This window comes from Erpetoichthys calabaricus, chromosome 15 (genome assembly GCF_900747795.2).
Source record: "Erpetoichthys calabaricus chromosome 15, fErpCal1.3, whole genome shotgun sequence".
NCBI classification, from domain to species: domain Eukaryota; kingdom Metazoa; phylum Chordata; class Cladistia; order Polypteriformes; family Polypteridae; genus Erpetoichthys; species Erpetoichthys calabaricus.
The window spans coordinates 71,809,993-71,833,647 of record NC_041408.2 but is presented as its reverse complement, the minus strand read 5'-3'; the positions used below and the strand labels follow the sequence as shown (position 1 = coordinate 71,833,647).

At 39.4% G+C, this 23,655-nt stretch overlaps 1 protein-coding gene and 1 long non-coding RNA gene across 3 annotated transcripts in view; one reads left to right on the top strand and one right to left on the bottom strand.

Annotated features, from left to right (window-relative positions):
* The window catches only part of fam135a (family with sequence similarity 135 member A), a 113,932-nt gene extending 99,859 nt beyond the window's left edge, over nt 1-14,073 (bottom strand). The window contains exon 1 of one of the 2 annotated variants that reach the window (XM_028820508.2): nt 12,956-14,073. The gene's annotated coding sequence lies outside the window, so the exon portion shown is untranslated. The remainder of the gene's footprint in view (nt 1-12,955) is intronic. The other variant, XM_028820507.2, reaches the window with a different exon arrangement.
* Nucleotides 13,523-22,287, top strand: LOC127525982 (uncharacterized). Its single transcript, XR_007933602.1, has 3 exons — nt 13,523-13,612; nt 21,581-21,662; nt 22,104-22,287. It is a non-coding gene; the product is annotated as an uncharacterized LOC127525982 (long non-coding RNA).
* Nucleotides 22,288-23,655: the final 1,368 nt, after the last annotated feature.

Below are 23,655 nucleotides of genomic sequence, written 5' to 3'. Positions count from 1 at the left end.
TAAAGATGGAAGTGTCCACTACCCAAATCACTACCCGTGAATCCAAGATGTTTAACAGGCATTTCCTTGTTGTCCAAAGGTATAAAATATTTCCCCATTTCTATACACTTGAAAGCAACAACAAAACAATTGCATGGCAGCTACCAGTTCACATGCAGAACCATAGGTTGAGAGCTTAAGCTTTTCACTGCTATAGTGGTCCTGTGTAGTATAATTGTCTCCTGTACCGTCATCAGTCCACACCTTGAACCTGTCCCAGTCATTCAGTACATAAGACACAATGTCTCTGCAGATATCAAGGCTGAGACAGATATGGCCATACAATAAATAAGAGAATGGAAGAAACAGGCGCAATCTTGGGGCATGGAAACCACTGGGTACGGGTTGGTGAAATTGTGATCGATGGTGATCACCGGAATAGTCATGTTATTTGGGGTAAACTTGCACCCATTGAGAAAGAAAGAACGAAGAAAAGCGAGAAGCAGTGGAGCAGGGAATGAAAAGCAGAAGTCAGCACCAGGAAGATGCACGTGAGCAAGTAAAGAAGCCCAACAGTGACAGCCTTGAAGCAGTGGAGTAAAAGAAAAGGCAACAATCACGAGGAGGGAGACGTGAGGAAGTAAGGAAACCCAACAATGTCAGCCTTGAAGCGGTGGAGTAAACGAAAAAGCAGGAGTCACCGCAAGGAAGACGTGAAGGAAGGCAAACAATAACAGGCTTGAAGCGGTGGAGTATAGAAGAAGGGAGCAGTGAACACAATGAACAGCTGAGGAAAGTAAGTAGGTGAGTGACGAGGCACATGAGCGCGGGATGTCATTAATGTATATAGGCAGTGAGCCAACCAAGTGGTAGGTACGTGAACAGTGGCTGTGCGGAAAAAGGAGGGGGGAGTACCGGGGGCAGCCGTTGTGTGTCTCTGAAGTGAAATACAGTAATCCCTCCTCCATCGCGGGGGTTGCGTTCCAGACCCCCCCGCGAAAGGTGAAAATCCGCGAAGTAGAAACCATATGTTTATATGGTTATTTTTATATTGTCATGCTTGGGTCACAGATTTGCACAGAAACACAGGAGGTTGTAGAGAGACAGGAACATTATTCAAACACTGCAAACAAACATTTGTCTCTTTTTCAAAAGTTTAAACTGTGCTCCATGACAAGACAGAGATGACAGTTCCGTCTCACAATTAAAAGAATGCAAACATATCTTCCTCTTCAAAGGAGTGCGTGTCAGAGAGATTGAGAGAGAGAGAAAAAAGCAAACAGTCAAAAATCAATAGGGCTGTTTGGCTTTTAAGTATGCGAAGCACCACCGGACAAAGTAGCTGCGAGGAAGGGAGCAAGCATTTTTCAGCATTTTTTAGAGGAGCGTCCGTATCCTCTAGGTCAGTATGCGAACAGCCCCTCTGCTCACACCCCCTCCGTCAGAGCGAGAGAGAGAGCGAGAGAGAGAGCGAGAGAGAGAGAGGAAAGCAAACAATCAAAAATCAATACGTGCTGTTTGATCTTTTAAGTATGCGAAGCACCATGCGGGAAGCATATCGCTTGCAAAGCAGCCACATGTAAGCCCAGCAAAGAAGGGAGCACTGTGAAGGTAATCTTTCAGCGTTTTTTGAGGAGCGGCCGTGTCCTCTAGGGGTGCGAACAGCCCCCGTGCTCACAATATATTTGAGGAGTTTTATTTAATACATAATACGCACTGTGGTTGGGTAGCTTCTCAGCCATCTGCCAATAGCGTCCCTTGTATGAAATCAACTGGACAAACCAACTGAGGAAGCATGTACCAGAAATTAAAAGACCCATTGTCCGCAGAAATCCGCGAACCAGCACAAAATCCGCGATATATATTTAAATATGCTTACATATAAAATCCGCAATAGAGTGAAGCCGCGAAAGTCGACGCGCGATATAGCGAGGGATTACTGTAAATCGTCTTAACGGAAATAAGGAATGAAACCGCAAAAAGGAGAGGTCAGTTCTGAAAGTTCCTTACAGCACAATGGTGTGAAAACCGCCAAAAAGAAGACATTCTGTTCGAAAGTTCGTTACGGGGCACAGCGCGAAATGAAACATTTGTAAGTACAGTGTAAAGGATGAGCATGGGAAATTTGGGCTTCCTACGTATATTGGAAGTCACAGAAATAGTGAGGGGGGGTTTCCCCTATCTATATATACAGTTTAGGGGGTACACCCGTTTCCCCCACTTGGGTGTTGCAATAGGATATGAAACATACCTAACTTTTATAAGTACACTGCAAGGAATGAGCATGCAAAATTTCAGCTTCCCACCTATATGGAAAGTGGGAGAATTAGTGATGAGTCAGTGAGGGCTTTGCCTTTTATATGTATAGATCATCTTTTTAAACCACCACTAACCTTAACTGTCACAATAAGAAGCATTATACATAATTTAAATAGTTTGACATCTTTGTATGGATAATGTATTTACATCCATTGAACAATTACACTACAGATATAATATTAGAGCATACTTTTTTTCTTACATACAAATTAGTAATGCTATTAAAAGCAGTCTACCCAATTTCCCACAACTCTCACCCATATCTATTCCAGAGATGATATTGGCCAGAATGAGTAAACATTCACACAGCATCTCGAGTATATAAAAATATTTCAAGGAATTTGCCCCATAAATGATCCTAGAGAACAAAAGTAAATAGATCTATTGATTAATATTTCTGAGGAATGAATGAAACTCAGCCATTCACAGAATACAATCTAGTTCAGTATGAGCCAAGCATGTTACAATTCAACAAAAGGTTTTTAGTTTATTTTCAAAATTAGGTAAAATGTACCTAGGGCAACATCCATGTTGAAAGCGCGGTCACCAACAGCCTGAAATCACTAGGATATTTGTTCTGGGAAAACCTTACACTTACATCATTTTGAGCAAAGATTTTTACATCTCCTGAATATTCCTGAATTTAAAAATCAGCCCTAACACATTAATGGCAGGTATTTGGAGTACTACCAGACAAGATTAAAGTGAACAATGAGAAATCACTTGTAATATCCTACACCATACTACTAGCATGCAGACTTGCATTACTCAGCTGAAAGAATCCCAATCCACCTTTTATAAATCTGTGGGAGAGTGTACTGTATATGTAAAAATATAAATCCCACTTACTAGTGAATTCTACAACTCAATTGTACTTTTAATAATATCCAGAAATTACTGTTGTAGTTTTTCTTTGATATTCTTTACTAACATATCATCACTTACTGCGCTGGACTATTTTTACACAAGTCCCCTGGAAAGTAAGCAGAAACTATCAAAGCTCTCAAAGTGTACAAGTGTTCAGCAGGAAATAGTTCAAAGGTGCACATAAGATACATTCAAGTCTTTACCCTGTTAAAGTACATCATTAACTTTTTTTAGGTGCCAAAGAACCTAAAGTCTCAGAATGGTGCTGGCATCATCAGACAAGGAAACAAACCTAGATGCGGCATCAGTCCATCACAGGAATATTTACTCTCACACACACTCCTTCATTCCCAAAGTAGGATCATCATATAAACACGTATGTTTTGGATGTGGGACAAAATCACTCACTCACTCACACACTCACACAAAGAAAAGCCCACACAGATAAAATGAAAATATGCATACTCCATAGTAACGGCCACCAAGCAGTGTCAGAACCCAGGAAACTGGATGAGTAAGGCAGATGCTATAACCAATGTCGCCACAGTTCTAACTGCCACATGAAATAGTGAATCCTAAAGAATAATTCTGATCACCAGCTAACACTTTAATTCTTATTTAATTAGGCAGGGCCAGCTTGTACACTTACACACTACTGACACATCTTTTACATTTATGAGGACAATTTCAGTGGATCAATAACTGGAAAGTATTATTAATCAATCCTTTTCAAAGCAAAAGCTTGTGAATTCTGAACACATAATCAGCTGTTTTAAAAGAAAAATAACACTTGCTCTACAGAGATAGCAATCAGAACCTCTTACAGCATTTTCACCAGTATTTCAATGTTAAACTATTTGAAAAATGGGCAATTTTCCTTCTTTCTAACATTTGACTATTTCTTTCTAATCACTGAACTGAAAATATTTTGTTTTAGGCACCTATCAATAATATAAATCATCTAAAGGCAATTTATGTTCTGCACTTTAATATTCATAAATATTAATCTTCTCACAAAATAGAACATCTATATATATATATAATTCACTAAAGCAGCCGACCATGGCAGGCAAAACGCAAGACAGAGCCCCGCCCACCAACTCTAAAACCATGGGATACGCACGACAGAGCCCCGCCCACCAACTCTAACCCTCCTCCCGAGTCCACCCTTGCTCTCGAGGCACGCAGCACCTCACCAAACACCGCCTCAGTCGCTTTCGTCTCTGCTACAGTCCACATGCACCTCTGAGCCACGTTGACTTTTCATTGTTCTTTTCGGTTCTGGCTGCTTTTCTATATATAATCCACCAAGTCGCCCGACCATGGGATACGCACGCACGTAAGACAGAGCCCTACCTGCCAACTGTAACACTCCTCCAGCGTCATGGGATACGCACGCCTGAGCCTCATGTGCCAGCACGCAACACCTCACCAAACACCACAAAAAGTTCGCCAAACTTTTGCATCTGTTCACGACCACATACTTTCGCATACGAACAAGCCAGTTTCCCTTTCGGTATGTGCACGCCAATGATTTTCGCACGTGTTCAGTCTCTCCCTGTGCAGCCAGCGAGCGAGCCAGAGAGAGAGAGAGAGAGCGAGTGCGACACACACAGGCGCGAGAGAGACACACACACATGCACACCGGCGAGCGAGAGAGAGAGACACACACACACACAGGCGCGCGCGAGCGAGACACACACACACACACACAGGCGCGCGAGAGAGAGACACACACACACACAGGCACGCGAGAGAGAGACACACACACACAGGCACGTGAGAGAGAGAGACAGACACACACACAGGCACGTGAGAGAGAGAGACAGACACACACACAGGCACGCGAGAGAGAGAGACAGACACACACACACACACAGGCACGCGAGAGAGAGAGACACACACACACAGGTGCGCGAGAGAGAGACACACACACACAGGCGCGCGAGACAGAGACACACACACACACAGGCTGCAATGCACTGGGCTTGATTTTGTTTTCACTTCTGTTTACAGTGATCGGTTCATAGCGTGCACTGTTGCAATGTTACTTTTCTTGGTGGTTTATTAAATTACTAGACAAAGAGCCCGTTTCGACAACGTAAGATGAAACTGGCACGAGTGCAATAGTAGTAAGTATAAGCACCACAAACCTGATATAGGTGTTGTAGCGGTCAGGGGCCGCTAAGATTCACACCGTCCAGGCTGACGGCGATTTATTTATTTTAATATAAGAGATCCCAGGAACGTCCCCAGCCTTGGATCGACCCACACACACTCACAACAGAGACCAATAAAGCACACCGGGAAAGGCAAACAATTAAGAGTATAATGAACACAATTAATTAAATTAAAACAGTAATACCACTCCTGACCCCTTCGGCGATGTTACATTTAACATATATACACACAAACACCACACAGCAAAAGTCCATGAAAACCAATCTGGATGAAAAATGGGAAGTGACGAAATTAAGCCCAGTGATGTGTAGGTTGAAAGGGTGAAGGAAAAACACAGTCCTGCCGGTTGATACGGAAAGGATGAAATCAGATGGATGGTTCAGGACTGCTCCACTCTTCCGGAAAACCAATGAATCCAACACAGTCCTCAGCATACAGGTAGACAGACGACCCAAACCCCAACAAACAAATACAGTCCAGGACACAATGATTAATTAGTGTTCCAATAACAGCAGGCAGCACGACAGATGAACGCAGCACACAAAGCACCAAACAAAACAAACCTTTTTTTTTCCTTTTTGCCCTCTGCCCTCTTTTAAACCTCCTTTGACCCCAGCAGCTCCTGCAAGGACTGCTGGGAGATGCAGTTCTTATAAAGTAGTACTGCTACAGTGTATTGCATGAATGCGTAATTAGGCCTGGAGCTGTGGTCGAAATCGCCTTTCAGGCCTCTAGAGCTTTAATCGAAGTCGCCTTTCTCTGTGAAATTTCGCGGCCGTAAATCCGCCGCCTACCGCAATGTCGGTCTCGTAAGGTTTTTCGGGCAGCTGCACAGAAGGCGACTGCGCATTCGGCTTCGGACAGACGTGAGTGAGTGAGTGAGTAGACTGGCGAATTATATATAAGATGGATTTTTCTAATGTTCATTTTTTTTCCCTGTGCTTAAAACTAATTAAAAAATTGTTTTTAGCGAGCAGTTCGTAGTGCTATAGCGCGAACTCTTGCAGTGTTAAGTTTTCTCTGTTGTTCAAGTTTTTCTCAGTGTTATTCAATGTTTTTACATTTAGTTCTATGCATTCTATGGTATAATCTATATTATATATATATACTGTATATAATTCACTAAATCCATGGCAAGCAAGACGCACGCAAGACAGCCACGCCCACCAACTCACAGAGCCCTGCCCACCAACAATTCACTAAGCAGCCGACCATGGCACACGCACGTCAGAGCCCAGCCCACAAACAATTCGCGCGAGAGCGAAAGCATTTGCCAACAATGTTTTCATTAATCAAGAACAAAAGTCAGAGATTCGAAGACGATCACATACCGTCGTAGTTCCGACCATAAACGATGCAGACTGGCGATTGACTGTTCACCCATCAATACATCGTCCTCACTGGGCGTCATTCCCCTCACGCCCTCCGTGCGCGACTGCAGTCCAGCCCCGTCCCTCGCTCTGGGAGGTGGGGGAGCGGCAGCGGTCCTCCAGTTTTCAGTCACGGACAATTGTATGTTGCTCTCTCCAGAGTTCCCTTACAGTCGTATCCTCAAACCCACCCCATAAGAAGAAGCATGTTTGTCGCGGATGTGAATCGCTGTATGCAGCGTATAAAACAGTTTGTGAGGGGTATCCCATGGTCTTACAGTTGGTGGGTGGGTCTCTGTTAGTTGCTCTTGCGAGCGGGTACATGATCAGGCAGTGTGTATGCTTCGAGAGCGAGGGTGGATGCGACAGGACCATCTAAGAAGAATCATATTTGTCGCGGATGTGAATCGCTGTATGCAGCGTGTAAAACAGTTTGCGAGGGGTATCCCATGTCTTAGCAGTGTCTATGCTTCGATGTGAATCACTGTATGCAGCGTGTAAAACGCTGTACTGTATGTTGCCCTCTCCAGAGTTCCATCTTTTCATTCACCTACAGTCGTATGCTCAAAACCAACCCCATTTGGACAACTGTGTCTTTCAGTAAGTGTTCACCCATCAATACATAATTATGCGGCGTATGCTACGCCGCGAGTTGGCCATTTAACTATATTTGTGCTTAAAAACTTAAAAAAACATATATTTACATTTACACGCAGACAATTTCCTTTTCAATTGGCCTTTGCAATGACAATTAATAAGGGACAAACTTTCAAAAAGATATGCCTGTATCTGCCAAAACCAGTTTTAAGTCACGGACAATTGTATGTTTCTCTCTACAGAGTTCCATCTTTCATTCACTCACAGTCGTATCCTCAAACCCACCCCATTTGGACAACTGTGTCTTTCATGAAGTGTTCACCCATCAATAAATAATTATGCGGCGTATGCTACACCGCGGGTTGGCTAGTATAGTTATAATTCTAGAGGATAGGATGCAAGAAACACAGAAAACAAGATACTTTGGGTATTTGATCAAAAGCTCCTTTCACTTGATGCTCCAAAAATTTCTAATATGTACACTATGTACTGTGGAACCTAGCTCACCAACCTCAGTCAGCTTTGCTGTTTGATCAAGCAGCTCCTTTCTTTCATTTTGCAAATTTCTGATCCCTTTCATATTTTCTCCATTAACATTGCTTTTTGGCTAGATGAACTATGAACAACCAGTAAGATCCAAATTTACCTACTATTCACAGCCATTGGCTGCAAGCTTGGAAGTGCTATCTAGTTCCATCAGCAGAGTGGTATTATTTACAAGAAAAAAAAAAAAAAATCACAAATTTTATTTTTTTTTTTTTTTTTGAGTCTTTTGAATTCCAGTTTTCATTATCTCTAACCTGACAAAGTCATTAAACACATGTCTCACTGACCTCATTTAAAAGATTCAGCATATCTGGACTCAAAAGATTCCAAATATTGTTTTTACATAAGTTCTGAAATAAAAGTGAAACTAATGAAATAGCAACAATTCAAAGAAAAAAAAATCTTAAAAATGTGTCCGGAAAATCAAACACGGGGTTGGCGAGCGAAGCGAGCAGGGGGCAAACCCCCTAGTCAACTTAAAAACTAAGAAGCTATCATGATGAAATATTATTAAACTAAAAAACACATTTTCCAACCATCTTCTTTTTTCCCCATACAGAGGACACAATTTGAAGAAAAGCATGTAAGTATTAAAAGGATCCGAACAGAACGCTACAAGGTACACCTTTTCTAATGTTCATGTAAAAAACTTTGTAACAACCACATGGAACCACATGGAACAGCCTTCTTGGGAGTGAACGGATGAGAGATTAAATCAGTCTCACATCAGCTTCTATTTTTTCTCATGGTAAACAATCCATGAACCCCCTTTAAAATTAAATTTTTTAATTACTACCTCCCATCACCCCCAAGGTTTTCTTCAAAGGATTATATAATTAACTTTAAAATATCACATTTGGATATCTAAATTATCAAGTTAGACAAAATACTTAATTCCTACATTTATACCATAATGCACATAACGGCAGAGCCCTAAAGAATTATCACATCATTAATAAATGGTTCCAAACTCGAATCCCAACATCAGGCATTTGTGTTTTGTTTTTATTTATTGATTGCATTTGATGGAAAAAAAAAATTCCATATGATCAAGTCTGACGTATACAACAAATAAAATAACTTTACATAAAAGCAAGTCAACTTTAACAAACCAGAATTCATTCCATGCCCAAAAGAAAGAGGGGAGAGTCAACAGCAAGAGCAAATCTTTAAAAACAATGCAGAATGAAGAATATCCTTGTCCATGGTATAAATGCTTATTGTATTTTTTTTTTATTAGATCTTGCCATACTTTACTTGTTTAATATCAACTGAACAAGTAATCAGAGTGCAGTTCTTGTATTTCATTTATATGCTTTTATAGTCTGCCACCTTACTATTTCTTTCATTCCATCACTCACAAAGATCTCAGTGTGCAATAAATTTTTGTCTGAAATAACATGTCCGGGAAGTTGTCCACCACAATAATTAAGATAAGAGTATAAAGAAAGAAGATGGCGCAAATTGTTATTTGTGCTAAAAGGTGTGAAAGGAATTATGTTTTTCTTTTATTACAAAACTACTAGACTGCATCTAAAATTACATTACAATCTCAAACCTGTTTAATTCAGTTCAGGGTCATGGGTGGCCTGGGCCTGTCCTGACAGCATCAGGCACAGTATAGTATAATTTAAAATAACTGCCAAAAGCAAGCATTAGACTAAATGACAACAGATGCATTTACATGTGCCTCAATAATCTGGTTATTCACAGAAACCCGATTTCTAAATGCCATATAAACCCTTAAGTCAAGTTAAAGAAATGTGGTTAAAAGAGGTAGATTTCTCCACAAACAGATTATGTAGCGATGTAAACCCTTAACCAGGTTAATGTTAAGGATTTTGCACTCTGCGCATGTATTTTCTTTGCACACACTTAGAAGTGTTCACAAAATAAATTTAAGGAGGCAAAAGTTTGCATCACTCGTTCTCCTGGCTGAAATATTTAATTCTGACAAGCAGAAGAAGGTGTGTTGCGTGCAATCCAGCAACAGATACCTATAAACAACTCATTAATTTGACAAAATATATTTATAAAACACAAGAAAATTATAAGAGGCTTCATGCCATTATTAGATTTATGGAGGTCAATAAGGACGTTTGAACTCTTTTATTTTTTTTTAGCATAGTTTAAGTGTTTTGACATAAAATTCCAGAAGACTAGTTGTTCACGTAACATGTATTTTAAAGACAAATATGCCTTAACCAGGTTATTCACCTTAACCCAGGTATGTGTGTGCATGTAAACTTACGTCAATGTGTCATGAATAGCCATACACGTCTTGAGCAGGAAAATTTAGAGCAAGTCTGAGTGGACTCTGAGCCTACCTTAGAAGCAATACTGAGAAGACTAGAACAAACCTTGTTGGAGAACCCACCACAGCAGAACAGATTTACATGCTCAAAATTGAAGAATTCAGAGATTCCAATTAACATTAATAAAATATTAAGACATTGGGAAAAATCCAGAGATGATAACTGCTATTTTATATTACACCTTACTATAACAATTTCATCCCCAACCCACTTTACATTGTAATATTATAAATAATAGAAGCAATTATCCTATGATGTGAAAAACTAAAAGAAATTAGATTTCCTCTGGGTCATGACAAGTTACTTTGTAGGTTCTGGTGAATAACAACTATGCTTAAGCATCACAGCCTTAATCACTAAGTCACAATTCCTGCATGACCAGGATGCCTGGAGGCTGCTTATTTAGGTCTGCAGGCAACTGCTTGTTCACTATTAGGTGACTACTTTAAAAAAATCTGAATCTTTGTTAAACACCTTAAAAACATAAAATGAATGGAATATTGGTAGACAAACACATTCAATATATCAGCAAACAACACTCACGGAAGCCCATTCTTATAAGTAAAAGGGCATCATTGATGAACTAGTGGGAGCAGATAGGTGCTACAGAGATATGGCAGGATATTTAGGAAAATCTTTACATATAATACGCTACTGTGGCTGTTCGTTTGTTTGTCCAGGATTTTAAATCACCTGAAGCTTACAAACCGTTTGACCTATTGACCTGAAATTTGGTACACATATACTACATGACGACTACTATCCTCTTTCAGGGTGATGATTGACCTCCAAGGTTATTCCTCCTATTATTTTTATTTTATTGTAGAATCAACTCTTGGCAGCGGCCAGCAGGGCATGCGCCATTCTCATCCCTACCACCTTCGTCGTCACTTACCCTGCCTCTTTATATCTTAAATCATTCTTGGGGCGGATTAAAGACTTAAGTGCCAGCTTAAGTGAAAAATTAAAGAAGACATACTAAGTAATTGCAACACAAACACTGACTTAATCAGTTTTAATGCGAAAAGATTCAGACAAAAGAAGAGAAGAAGCGGGCCGCTAGGGTGGAGAAAAGAACAGCTGCTCAGGAAGCAGCAAGCACATCAACCTCCGAGCAAACGAATGCTAAACATACAGAGAAAGAGTGTGAAAACTAGGAATGCTCAAGTCAAGTGTATTCACTGCACATTATCATGGAGTGTTCTGTTACTGGTAACAGAATAGCAGAAATTCCAGTCATCATTTTAATACATTTTTTCCAAAACTAGGTGAACAAGAAGGTCTGCAGTGCTGTGCAAATAGTGCAGCTGACACAAGGATTCACTGTTATGGACTCTAATGCTGCACCTGGTTATTGTGGTTGTTTAATTCTCCCTTTGTTCGTGTCAATTTAACTCCTGTATTCCAATGACATGAAGATTAGACTTTCTGGCATTTCCTAATTTTCTTTCTGTAATTGTGAGTGTGGATGTCTGAACACGTGGGTGTTGTGCAAGACTGACACACCATCAGGGTCAGTTCTTACTACACGCCTGATGCTGCAATAATATGTTCTGTATTCTGTGTCTGTGGAATTAATTGAAACAGCTTTTAGAATGTTGTTATATTATGGATGGCAGACAACCTACTTCAGCAACTGTGGCCACAAAGGAGGAACTGTGAATGGAATGCCAGTTTACTACTGTATACCTCCTACATTTACCCACACTGGTCCAGTTCCGACTCAGCCATAAACCTAGTGGTGTATCTACAGTACATTTTGTGCAAACCCCAAAATTTCATTCCACAGAGATGCAACTACTACTATCATCGGCTTTGAGCACCTGAAAAAGTGTAAGAAACATTACTTTTTGGACTCTAGCTTAAAACAATATTTTTGGGAGCCTTTTTGATCTGCAATACGGCGATCAAACCGGGATGGACTATATCCTACTTTCGGTTTCTTGTACCTTTTATTCTTTTGCAACTTAAAGCCACATGAAGGTGTCCGCACAGCAGCGATTTCCAGTATGACAGGCAGCATTCTGAGAGTTACTCCTGACAACGTCAAGTTTAAAGTGCACGCCGGCTGCGACTACATTTGTCTTGTCCAAAGTCACAGGGGCATTCCACTTACAAGTTGTAGTCAAGCCGGTCGTCAAACATGTTCATTTCTTTAAGAAGTACAATGAAGTTACACTTCTACCGTCGGAAGCCTGCGTTACCGGTCTGGCGTGAAACTACAGGAGTGGCCCGCCTCCATCCTGTCCTCTACTTGAATAGTAACTGGTTGCGAGAATTACAAACCACCTTTGACCATTTTCAACTGCAAAATTAAAGATGTTTCATCTTTAGTGTAACCGATTGCTCCAGATCCAGTTAGCGGAAAGGAAAAAAACAACGGCGACTGGTTAACTGCCTGGCACGTTTACGCAACAGAAAGGACAGAAAAAAGAATAAACCTTTCACAAATCACTGGAGATTTCTGTATGAAAGGCGCTGCCATTTCCTTCCTATTATAATACAAAACTGTCTAACGTCTGCCGACGTGCAGCGGCTTGACAGCACTCGTGTGTTAAAAACGGCGGACGTATTTATTATGCAGCTATATGATAGATCGCCATGAGCACTGACCGGGAGATTTCACCTCTTATCCACAACAACAACCCCCCGTAGTCTGTCACCATGCATCGAGTCTTAAGCCGTCATGAATTACTATGCATAAGTTCAAGCACAAAAAACTTAAAAAATTAATTCATTGCTAGTTACCAGTGAGCTTGCATATGACAACCGGCGGCTTACCTCAAGCAAAGAGTCCGAGTTTCCTTGGCGGAGGCCGCGGCACCGCGCTCTATTTGGCAAGACAGCGGATTCCCGGCGTCTTCTCTTCCCGTTTAGCCTGTTGTCTCGTGCGCCGCTGACAGGCAGATGGGGTTTGTTTGGAACATTCAAAGGAAAGCCACTAGAGACGGCCGCGTTGTGTTTCTCTCTTTTTTGTGTGTTTTCCTTGACCCTTCCCTTTCTTTCTTTCTAGTTGTAGTTGGCAGTGTTCTACAACCCTGCTGTCCCCATTGCCCGTGGTTCGGCAAAAGCTGCAGTCTTGTATCGAGCGTCTTCGCTCAGGGTTGCTACTACTTCTTCTTTTGCTCAAAAAGATGAGAGGGGGGAGAGAAAGCGACGGGTTTTTCGCTCGGTCAACCAGCTGTCGCAGCCATCGCGATTCGGCAACAGTGGCGCTCAGATAAAGAAGCCTGCCTCGGTGATCTGGGAAACAAAAAAAGCGCACTGCGCTGCGCGGCACCCGGCTGGATCCTCTACGGCGCACAGCTTCTGACGGTCAGCATGTGCGCACGTGACCCAGCGGGTTATCGTTTCCTCAGTCTTTTAAATTGCCTTTACGATGTGGCGGTGACTTTTCATGCCGTGTCATCAGTTTTCTCAAGTTGATGACCAAACCAAGTAAGTATAGCGCCTTCTGAAGGCACTCGTTTCTTGCGCCCCCTCTCGCAAACAGTAATATTGTCTCACCGCACTCGGCAGATGGAAGCAAGACGACCGAGTTTAACAGGCTTCCACCTGAGCACTGCACTTTCACCGCTCTCCTCCTCATTCTTAGGCTGCCTAACATACCAGTGGCGTGCACAAACGTAACCGGTCTTGCTCATCCTGTACACAGTTTTGTGTATGCCACGCCTGTGCAGGTATACTTGGTTGTCTGAGGTGACATCCGCGACCCCAGTATTTCCCACGCACGTGTCAGGCTGATGGGAGTTTAACACCTGACCTTTATTTGTCTCTATGTTTTCAGAAGAAACGGTTAAATAAATTTCGAATTGTAATCAACATACTTTCATGTCCATTTTGCAAACTGCACCATGTTATTTTTACATAACATTATTCTTACGACTTATACTCACTATTCTGCCAACCTCATAGCTGCCCAGTAGTGGCCTTAACACGGACCAGAAACCTCTGTCGGACGTGATTGTGTTAATCCTAAAATACTGAAAGAGTGCGCTGGGCAACTGTGTCTGGTTTTCAGCCTATCTTCAACTTGAGTCTGATCCTACAAAGGGTTCCAGCGGTATGGAAAACATCATGTGTGGTATAAGACCTCAACATTGTGCAAACGAAAGTGGTAAATGACTACTGATCTGTGACTGGCCTCACACATTACAAAAACCTTGGAAAGGCGAATATTGGCTCACTTGCATCTTCGGGTCAGAGCAGCACTGGACCCACTGCAGTTTGTCCACTAGGATAACATAGAGGTGGACAATGCTGTCATCTGTCTGCTGAACAGAGACAACTTGTGAATTTCCCCTTGGGATTAATAAAGTATCTATCTACTTCCATCTGGGGAAACAGCAACAAGGTGAGAGTGTTCCTTTTGACTTCTCTAGGGCATTCAGCACTATACAGCTCAAAATGCTAGAGGAGAAGCTCTGGTCACTGAGGGCTGTGTAGCAGATATGGGCATGAGTAGTACAGGGGTTCTGCAGGAAAATGTACTGTCTCCCTTCCTGTTTACCCTGTACACCTCAGACTTTAGATACAATAATGAATCATATTGTCTGCAGAAATTTTCTTATGACAGCCATAGTTGAGTGTATCTCTAGTGGGTAGGAGAATGAAAAACGGACACTAGTGAAGGACTTGTTGAATGGTACATATTGAACCACCTGTAGCTCAAAATCAGTAAGACAAAGGAGATAATTGTACACTTCAGGAAGGTCAAGCCCACTCTGCAGATAGTGAAGATGTGGAGGTGGTGAAGACATACATGTTTCTCAGGAAGCATCTGAACTACAGGCTTGAATGGAGTATATAAGAAGGGTCGGAGTCCACTGTATTTCCCAAGGAGGACGAAGTCGTTTGGTGTATGCAGGCCATTCTTAAATGTTTTCTACCAGTCAGTAGTGGCCAATATAATTTTTTATCTGGTATTGTGAAAAGAGAAATGTCATTAGTGCAGATGGTGCCAACAGACTGATTAAAATGATTGGTTCAATCGTGGGAGTCAGGCTGGACACACTGGAGGAAATGGTAAAACAGAGGTCACTAAGGAAGCTGATTACTATCGTGGACAATGATTCTAACCCCCTGTATGAGGTTTTGGCTAAACAGTGGAGCACATTTAGTGACAAGAGTGAGACAACTAAGTTGCTCCAAGGAGCAGAATATAAAGTTATTTCTAACCTGTTCCATCAACCTCTATAATGAGTCACCCCACATTTTAGGTGGTATTGTTCTTAGCGTGCTTATTGGTACTGAGCTGGTATAGCAGACATCTTAACAGATTATGATACTGAGCAATATACTGTGCCAGTGACTGCTATACTGTACTGTGAAATTTAAACTAATAAGAATATGAAATTCTAATCACTTTACACTTAGTAAATGCCTACACTTCATTTAATTACTTTATACATAATTCTTGTTAAGTGTGTTTGTACTTTGGTAGCATACTTAAGATTATTACAGTTTTCGTTATTAAGTTTATTTGTGCCTTTTTTGTCCTCTACAGTACCCCTGTAATTTCCTTTGGGATTAATAAAGTATCTATCTATCTATCTATCTATCTATCTATCTATCTATCTATCTATCTATCTCCATCCATCCATCCTGCATTTAATTAGTCTGGTCACCCTACCCAGTTAACAGTCCAGGCAGTGCAGCAACCTGTCCTGGATGGACAAACAAGCCATTACAGTGGACACACACTGGGACAAGGGTCACACTTAATCTAATAATTTCTTAAGGCTGGAAAGGTAAATTCCAGAAGGAAAATTCGACTTTCTTCAATTTTTCCAAACCACTTTTTAAACTTTTTAACCTGTGTGACTATTCACTGACACAATGGCTTAGTTAATTCAGGAACATAAGGTATTGAACTTTTTTACTTAGCAGACATACTCTGTCATACTTACATTGGAGTTTTACAAGGATGAGTATTCTGCCTGGCATATAATAATAATAATAATGCATTTTATTTATAGGGGCACTTTACATTAGCAGTAAATCTCAAAGTACAACATAAAAAGATTAAACAAAGGCAAGGAAAGATAAAAACAGAGATAAAACAACAATAATTATATTATTCTTGTTAATATGCTTTCCTAAATAGAAAAGTCTTTAGCTGTTTTTTAAAACAGCCCACATTCTGCTGTGTTCTTAGGCTCTCTGATAGGGCATTCCAGGGCCGTGGAGCAGGCTGCAAAGGCTCGGTCTCCCATTGTATGAAGTTTGGTCGCAGGGGGGCGAAGGTGGTAGGTATTTGTAAAACCGAGGTTTCTTATAGTAGATTGTAATATAAGGAGTTCTTTAAGATATTGTGTAGCATTTCCATAGATACACTGGTGAGTAAACAAGCAGAGTTTGTATTCGATGCGGAGATGGATAGGGAGCCAATGAAGTGACCGAAGGATTGGTGAGATATATTCATATTTCCGCACCCTCATCATATTATAGCTGTAAGACTATTAGAGAATCATAAGCCTGCACTCAGTGAAGAGCACTATAGAAAAATGAATTGAATTGAAATGTAATTCAATTTGTCAATAGTGTGTATTCAGGAGTGTCCCAGGTTGAGAAGGAGTCAAGGGAGTATGCTTCATACATTTCATGAAGGGTATAAAACTAGTCACCTCCTAAGAATTTTGGGGGTTTTATGCATTTACACTTTATGTCAAGATACCATATATGTTCAGCAATTTTGTAGACTGATCATTTTTAATTGTTCCTGTATCATTTTTCAGTTCTGCTTGGATTCAGAAATGCTTGCTTATTGCAGAATCCATCCACTTTCCAGACATGTTTTAATAGCTCACCTTGAGAAGCTTATAGAAAACGTTTAATTCCGTGAACTATCTTTGATTATTTGCACAGTGGGTTGCTGATGACTGATTTATAGTTCATTTAAGGTAAGGCTGTGATGTCTTGCGTAATTTCAAGGCTTTGTTGACACCAGGGGTGTCTACCTCAAATCCTGGAGGGCTACAGTAGTTTCATATTTTTGTTCCTGCCACTTTCTTAATTAGTAAACAGTTTCATCAGCTAATGGAAGAAATAGATGAATAGCACTTTTTGTCACCAGGGGGATATTTGGCCTTTTGTTTCAGCCCAATAAAAAATATTTTTATATTATCACATACAAAAAAACCCTCACAGATACACCCCAGGATGACTTCAAAGAAAGAAAACTAAAAAAGAAAAGAAAACATCTGACTTGGCGGTCACAGTGGCGGATTACAAAGGCATATTGCCATGGATATAAAGGAGCCCCAGTAACGTTTCTTGAGACAGTTCTGATGAATACATATTTTGCCTTAATTTTGATGTACTTTCACAATATTTTAAGAATATTTTCCTTAACCAGCAGCCAAACAATAATGAGGTGTGAAGAAGGCTAACAAATGGCCAGCAAACTCCGGGGTCTCAAGCTCAGTTCCTGCAGAACAGACATTTTTCCTCCAACCAATTTCTAAATTAGAAGCCAACTCGTCCTGTTAGTGAAGCATGTTATTTATTTGTTTTGCTTCTTAGTGCTTTCATTCTGCAAGCAATATCCAGAATGGCAGATTTTGTTTTTTTCTGAGAGCATCATTCAATTGACTAGCACAGATAACTAATTCTCAGTCCTTTGCTTTTTTTTACCCAATATTTTATTGAAGCATCTATTGTATGATTGACACAATTGCAAGTAAGATCAAGTTGTCTAATTATCTGTGGATTGTTTTGCATCTCTTTACTGTCTGACTACAGGTTAAGGAAAAAAAATAATGAAGAATTTAATTTTAAAGAAAGTCAATTAAATTTAACATAGAAGAAGTATCTGACAATATAATCAGTAGTTGGTTACTAATCAAGAAATTGTATGGAATGTTAACCTGTAGTCACTGTATCCCTCTCAGATTTGAGTTTGACTTTCCTGTGCAAACCAAGGGCGCTTAGATTTGACTCAGATTAAATAACATTAATGATATTTGTGAATATTTTCTTTATTTAATGTGAGATTTAGTTTAAGAAATTCCTATTTTTACCACAATTACAAAAAGCAAACTAAAAAAAACTGTTTATTGTCATTTAAATATCGTAAATAGTACTTATGAACTCTTTAGTAATTTTTTAAAGTTGTAAACATGTTAATATAAGTTAGATTTTGTTTATATCGTGATTTTGTATTACAAATAATTTATAATAATAGGGGGCTCCACCCCTTGCTTGCTTCCCTTGTTAACCCCTGAGGGTGGGCACTGGGCTGAGCTGCTCAGAGACCATCAGGGCGCTTCTCTGTTAAACAAAGCAATTGTATTTAAAGAGATGGTATATAGAAGAGTATGTGAGGCATGGGAGGAAGACGGTTTGATCCTTATTTATTATAGACAAAAAATAATATGTTACCTGAGTGTTTCACTATAACTTTCTATTTTAAATACCAGTGAATAATAAAATGTAGTAAAAAGAAAAACATAATAAAAAGTAAATAAAAATTAAATTACATTAATTCCTCATCAAAAACAATATTATGAATTACATTATCCTCTAACTTCTATAAATGTTGCTTTTTTGCATTTCTGTTCGCATAGTATTTGGGATATTTTTTTCATTTTCGTTTGTGACAGAAGGGTATCAGCAAGAGTGAAAGGGAAGGTGTACAGGATGGACTCATAGTGAGACCAGCTATGTTATATGGGTTGGAGACAGTGGCACTGACCAGAAAGCAGGAGACAGAGCTGGAGGTGGCAGAGTTAAAGATGCTAAGTTTTGTATTGGGTGTGACGAGGATGGACAGGATTAGAGGGTCAGCTCAGGTTGGATGGTTGGGAGACAAAGTCAGAGAGGCGAGATTGCGTTGGTTTGGACATGTGCAGAGGAGAGATGTTGGGTATATTGGGAGAAGGGTATTAAGGATAGAGCTGCCAGGGAAGAGGAAAAGAGGAAGGCCTAAGAGAAGGTTTATGGATGTGGTGAGAGAGGACATGCAGGTGATGGGTGTAACAGAACAAGACGCAGAGGACGAGAAGATATGGGAGAAGATGATCCACTGTGGCGACCCCTAACTGGAGCAGCCGAAAGAAGAAGAAGAAATTTATAGTACAATTCTCTTTGTTCTTGATTTTTATTATATGCAGGTCTTTTTGTTCATTCTTTTTTTCGACGTTCATTGTCAACTCTTGCTACTACATTTTCTATTGCAATCTAAAATTTGATGTTCTTGAATAGATAATTTGCTTTTCTGTCATGCCATTTTAACCGACTACATTGATGGGTGACTTAGCACTGAGTCTCATGGGGTGGTACAGAGAGAGTAGGAGTAACGACTGGGCTAGCGGTGTGGAGGGGACTGGTCAAGGCTGAATAACACAGACATGATGGAAAAACTTTTTTAATATAATAAATTTGACTTGTGATTATGAAGTAAATATGTAGCAGTACGGTTGTAATTTGAAAAAAATTGATGTATGGTATTTTTTATGGTTCATCTTCCACCCCGATGAAGAAGTCAGATTCTACCCACTAGAAGAATAATTCCTAGTCCTGCACTTTTTTATCTTCTGTTTCTTCCAACTTCACAAAGAATGGACATAGGCATAAGTGAAGCCAAATTACACGTGGAACAGTTGGTTCCTTTGTCACTTGCATTTCATTGCAAATTGATAACTGATTAAGAAAAAAAAGAAGCATTCCAAATACAGTGAAGGCAGCTGTTTAAGTCTAAAAGAAGTAATTAAGAGATGGAGATTTTAACAAGCACGGTAACTAAAGTGGGGCACAGAAATGTTGCTTGAGTAGAAATAGCTTCAGCAGAAATCATTGGTTTATAACTAAGATACTGGGTTGAAACAAAAAGTCACTGTGGCCCTTCTGAACCGGATCAAAGATGAGCTACAATGGTCTTCACATTAACCAAATTAATAAATACGCAAGAGTCATACTAGTCCTTGACTTCGGAAATTGCTGGTTTGATTATCTTGGAATGTCAGCACTGCCTTTCACTCATGTAATAACCTGCTTGAGTGAAGTAGGCTAGTGTTTGAAGAACATCCTTTAAAATGATAGTTAAAGAGGATTTAGGTCTGTCCTTTGTAAAGTAGTAAAGCCATGTAAGACATACTGTAATACAATCCAGAACTTTTTCAAAATATGCATCCTCAGAAAAGTAGGTAACATTATAATGGAAGCTGACACATATTTTTCTTCTTTTTTGGAAGGGAGTGCAGAATTATAAAAGCTGTTAATATATAATTTAATTATTTATGCTTTTATGCAGGTGAGGTTGCATTTAAGCCTTTATTTTTATTTCTGTTCATGCATAGCAAAGCAGCCACTTATAGGAGACATTAGACTACATATTCAATAATTAGTATGTCACTGTGATTTTTGCTTTAATTGATTATGCAAATATATTTTATTTTTCCAAAATTTACAAGTATACACATAGATTTAGCTTATAAATATGCAGACAGATAACCAATATTTTAACTTGTACGTGGAATATGAAATACTACATTGTGAACTGCAAAGCAAGATCTTATTTAAGAGATTTATACAGTATATATAGAAAGAAAGTAGGGAACAAGATTACAGCTCCAGTACATCTTGCCAGAATATTTTGGGTACTTACAGAAGTGGTTGGGAAAAAGGGGCACATATGAAATTGTATTGCTTATTGGGCAAATGTTTAAAATTAGTTTTTAAAAAAAATGATAAAAATGAGGTAGCTAAAATGTTCTCTTACTTTTTAGGTTTGTCACAATGGTTTAATATCTGGGAGCTGTCATGGTGAAAGTCATTGAGCCATCTATCCATTGAAATTTTCTTTGACTCAATCTTCCTGTACACATTTGAAGGAGCAAAACCAGAGCCATAGTCTAGAAATATGCCCTTATTCCTGTTGTACCAGAGACTCATTTGATGATATTGATGTAATGTCTTCACAAGTGTTTGTTACAAGTTAAACCAGCATTAAAAGCCAAGTTAAGAGCTCTTTCCCTGTTACATTCACATTTTTCTTCTTCAGCTGCCTGGGCTGAGATATGTTGTGGGTGTTTTTAAGCTAGCATTAGACTCAGAGAAGCAAATCTGTTTTTCAGGCAGTGTATACTCTCTCCAAAATATGCATGCTATCTTATGATCAGCTACTAATGTTATAAGACCATCATAAAGAATTCAGGAATACCCACCAAGAGCAGAACACAGTATTCCAGTCACGAAAAGGCTTCCCAGTAAAGTAAAGATTTGTGACTTCAAGTCTGTCAGAGGGTTCATAAGATGACAGTAGGAAGTAGATGTGAGTATGCTCTTCTATGGACTAATGTTCAGTCCATGGTTGTTTCTGAGGATAGGCAAATGTGTTTTTCCTGTTGCTTATACTTTTATGTACTCTTTTCCATTTTCATCATTTAAATTCACTTTTATTCCTAGAGCTACCTGCCTTAGGAAGAATTGTATTCACATGAAGATTTATTTTTTAACAAGAATCAGACACAGGCAAAATTGTCTGTCAGTAAATACTGCACTACTATACTCATACTAATATACTACTAATACTATAGTTTTTATAGTGTCACATCCATCTGTCTGCTTATTACCAAGCAACAGCTTAAATAATTTCAATATTTTAAAACCTTAATAAGAAGATTAGAACTGAATATTGGTCACTTAATTTAAAGCACAATGATGTGTTATGGTAGTGTGATGCAGTGACTGAACCAATGGACTGTAATCCAGAAAGTTGCTGGTTCAGTACTGACCCTGAACAAATCAATTAATCTGCCTGTGGTCTGCTGCTTGCACAATATTCTAATCTTGTAGGCTTTTGTGGATAAACGTTCATTATGCAAATATGCAACTATAAAAAGTCATGGAATTTCTTAATTAAAAAAAATGAAACTGTTAAAGAACGTAATATAACATAGCATTGTAAAACTTGCTTAATCCAATTCAGAGTCACAATAGACCGGAGACAGTTCTAGCAGCATTGGATACAAGGAAGGAGCCAGGCTTGAGAGAAGCACAAGTTTATTGCAAGTGACCTTTATTCATGCCAAACCAATTTAGAGACATCTGTTAACACAGTGTGGCAGAAAACCACAGTACATAGAAAAGAAGCCAGGAGGACATGAGGAAAACCACAGGTAATTGTTATTTCTGTAATAAAATTTTTAAAAACAATATTAAAGACTCACCTTTTGAGTCATTTATCCTTTATCAGATGTTCAGCCTTCATCACTACCCTTGAAAAAATATTCACCCTACTATTGGACTGCAAGATATTACAATATTGGTGTCCTCTCCAGGCTTGGTTGTTGTCTTAAATCTGGTGTTGCCAGCCTATGTTCCAGGCCCAACAACTGTGAAATCTGTTTATGAGATTTGATAATGGTTGGAGGAATTAGTGGATAAATGTAATGTTCTTTGGTACTAGCACTCAATGCAGGATAGGCTACCTGCATTTTAGGCAAATTATATTTGAGTATCCCCGCCAGCGGACTTCCACATGGTCCAAGGTTGTTTCCTACCTTGCATCCAGAAATTAAAATTTGAGATTTTTTTTTTGTATCAGAAATTGTCCAAATGTTTTTCACAATTGGGAAAGAATTTATTAGTACAGTACTGTTCTAAAATAAACAACCTGGTCTGCTGTTAACCTCACCTAATTGAATTGGGGAGAGGTCTCATCCTCTGTAATGTGATTTATAAAATTAACAAAATCCCTTTTAAAAGTATAGGCTGTGACTGTGGCAAACCTGAACTTGATTATGCAGGCATAATAATAGATGGAGGGAAGATTTTAACGCATTTCTGTAACATTAATCTACTACAAAATCTTGCAGTCCTACTGTATATTAGGATGATTGCATCTTACTCTCTATATACTGTTTGTAAAAATATGATTTTTATTGTTTTTATTTCACTTTTAGAAAGAATGAAAACTAGGATTGTCAATGTTAAATGTTTGGGAGTGGCCTCACACAGTATAGGGTTATTATACAGTGGTGTGAAAAACTATTTGCCCCCTTCCTGATTTCTTATTCTTTTGCATGTTTGTCACACAAAATGTTTCTGATCATCAAACACATTTAACCATTAGTCAAATATAACACAAGTAAACACAAAATGCAGTTTGTAAATGGTGGTTTTTATTATTTAGGGAGAAAAAAAAATCCAAACCTACATGGCCCTGTGTGAAAAAGTAATTGCCCCCTGAACCTAATAACTGGTTGGGCCACCCTTAGCAGCAATAACTGCAATCAAGCGTTTGCGATAACTTGCAATGAGTCTTTTACAGCGCTCTGGAGGAATTTTGGCCCACTCATCTTTGCAAAATTGTTGTAATTCAGCTTTATTTGAGGGTTTTCTAGCATGAACCGCCTTTTTAAGGTCATGCCATAGCATCTCAATTGGATTCAGGTCAGGACTTTGACTAGGCCACTCCAAAGTCTTCATTTTGTTTTTCTTCAGCCATTCAGAGGTGGATTTGCTGGTGTGTTTTGGGT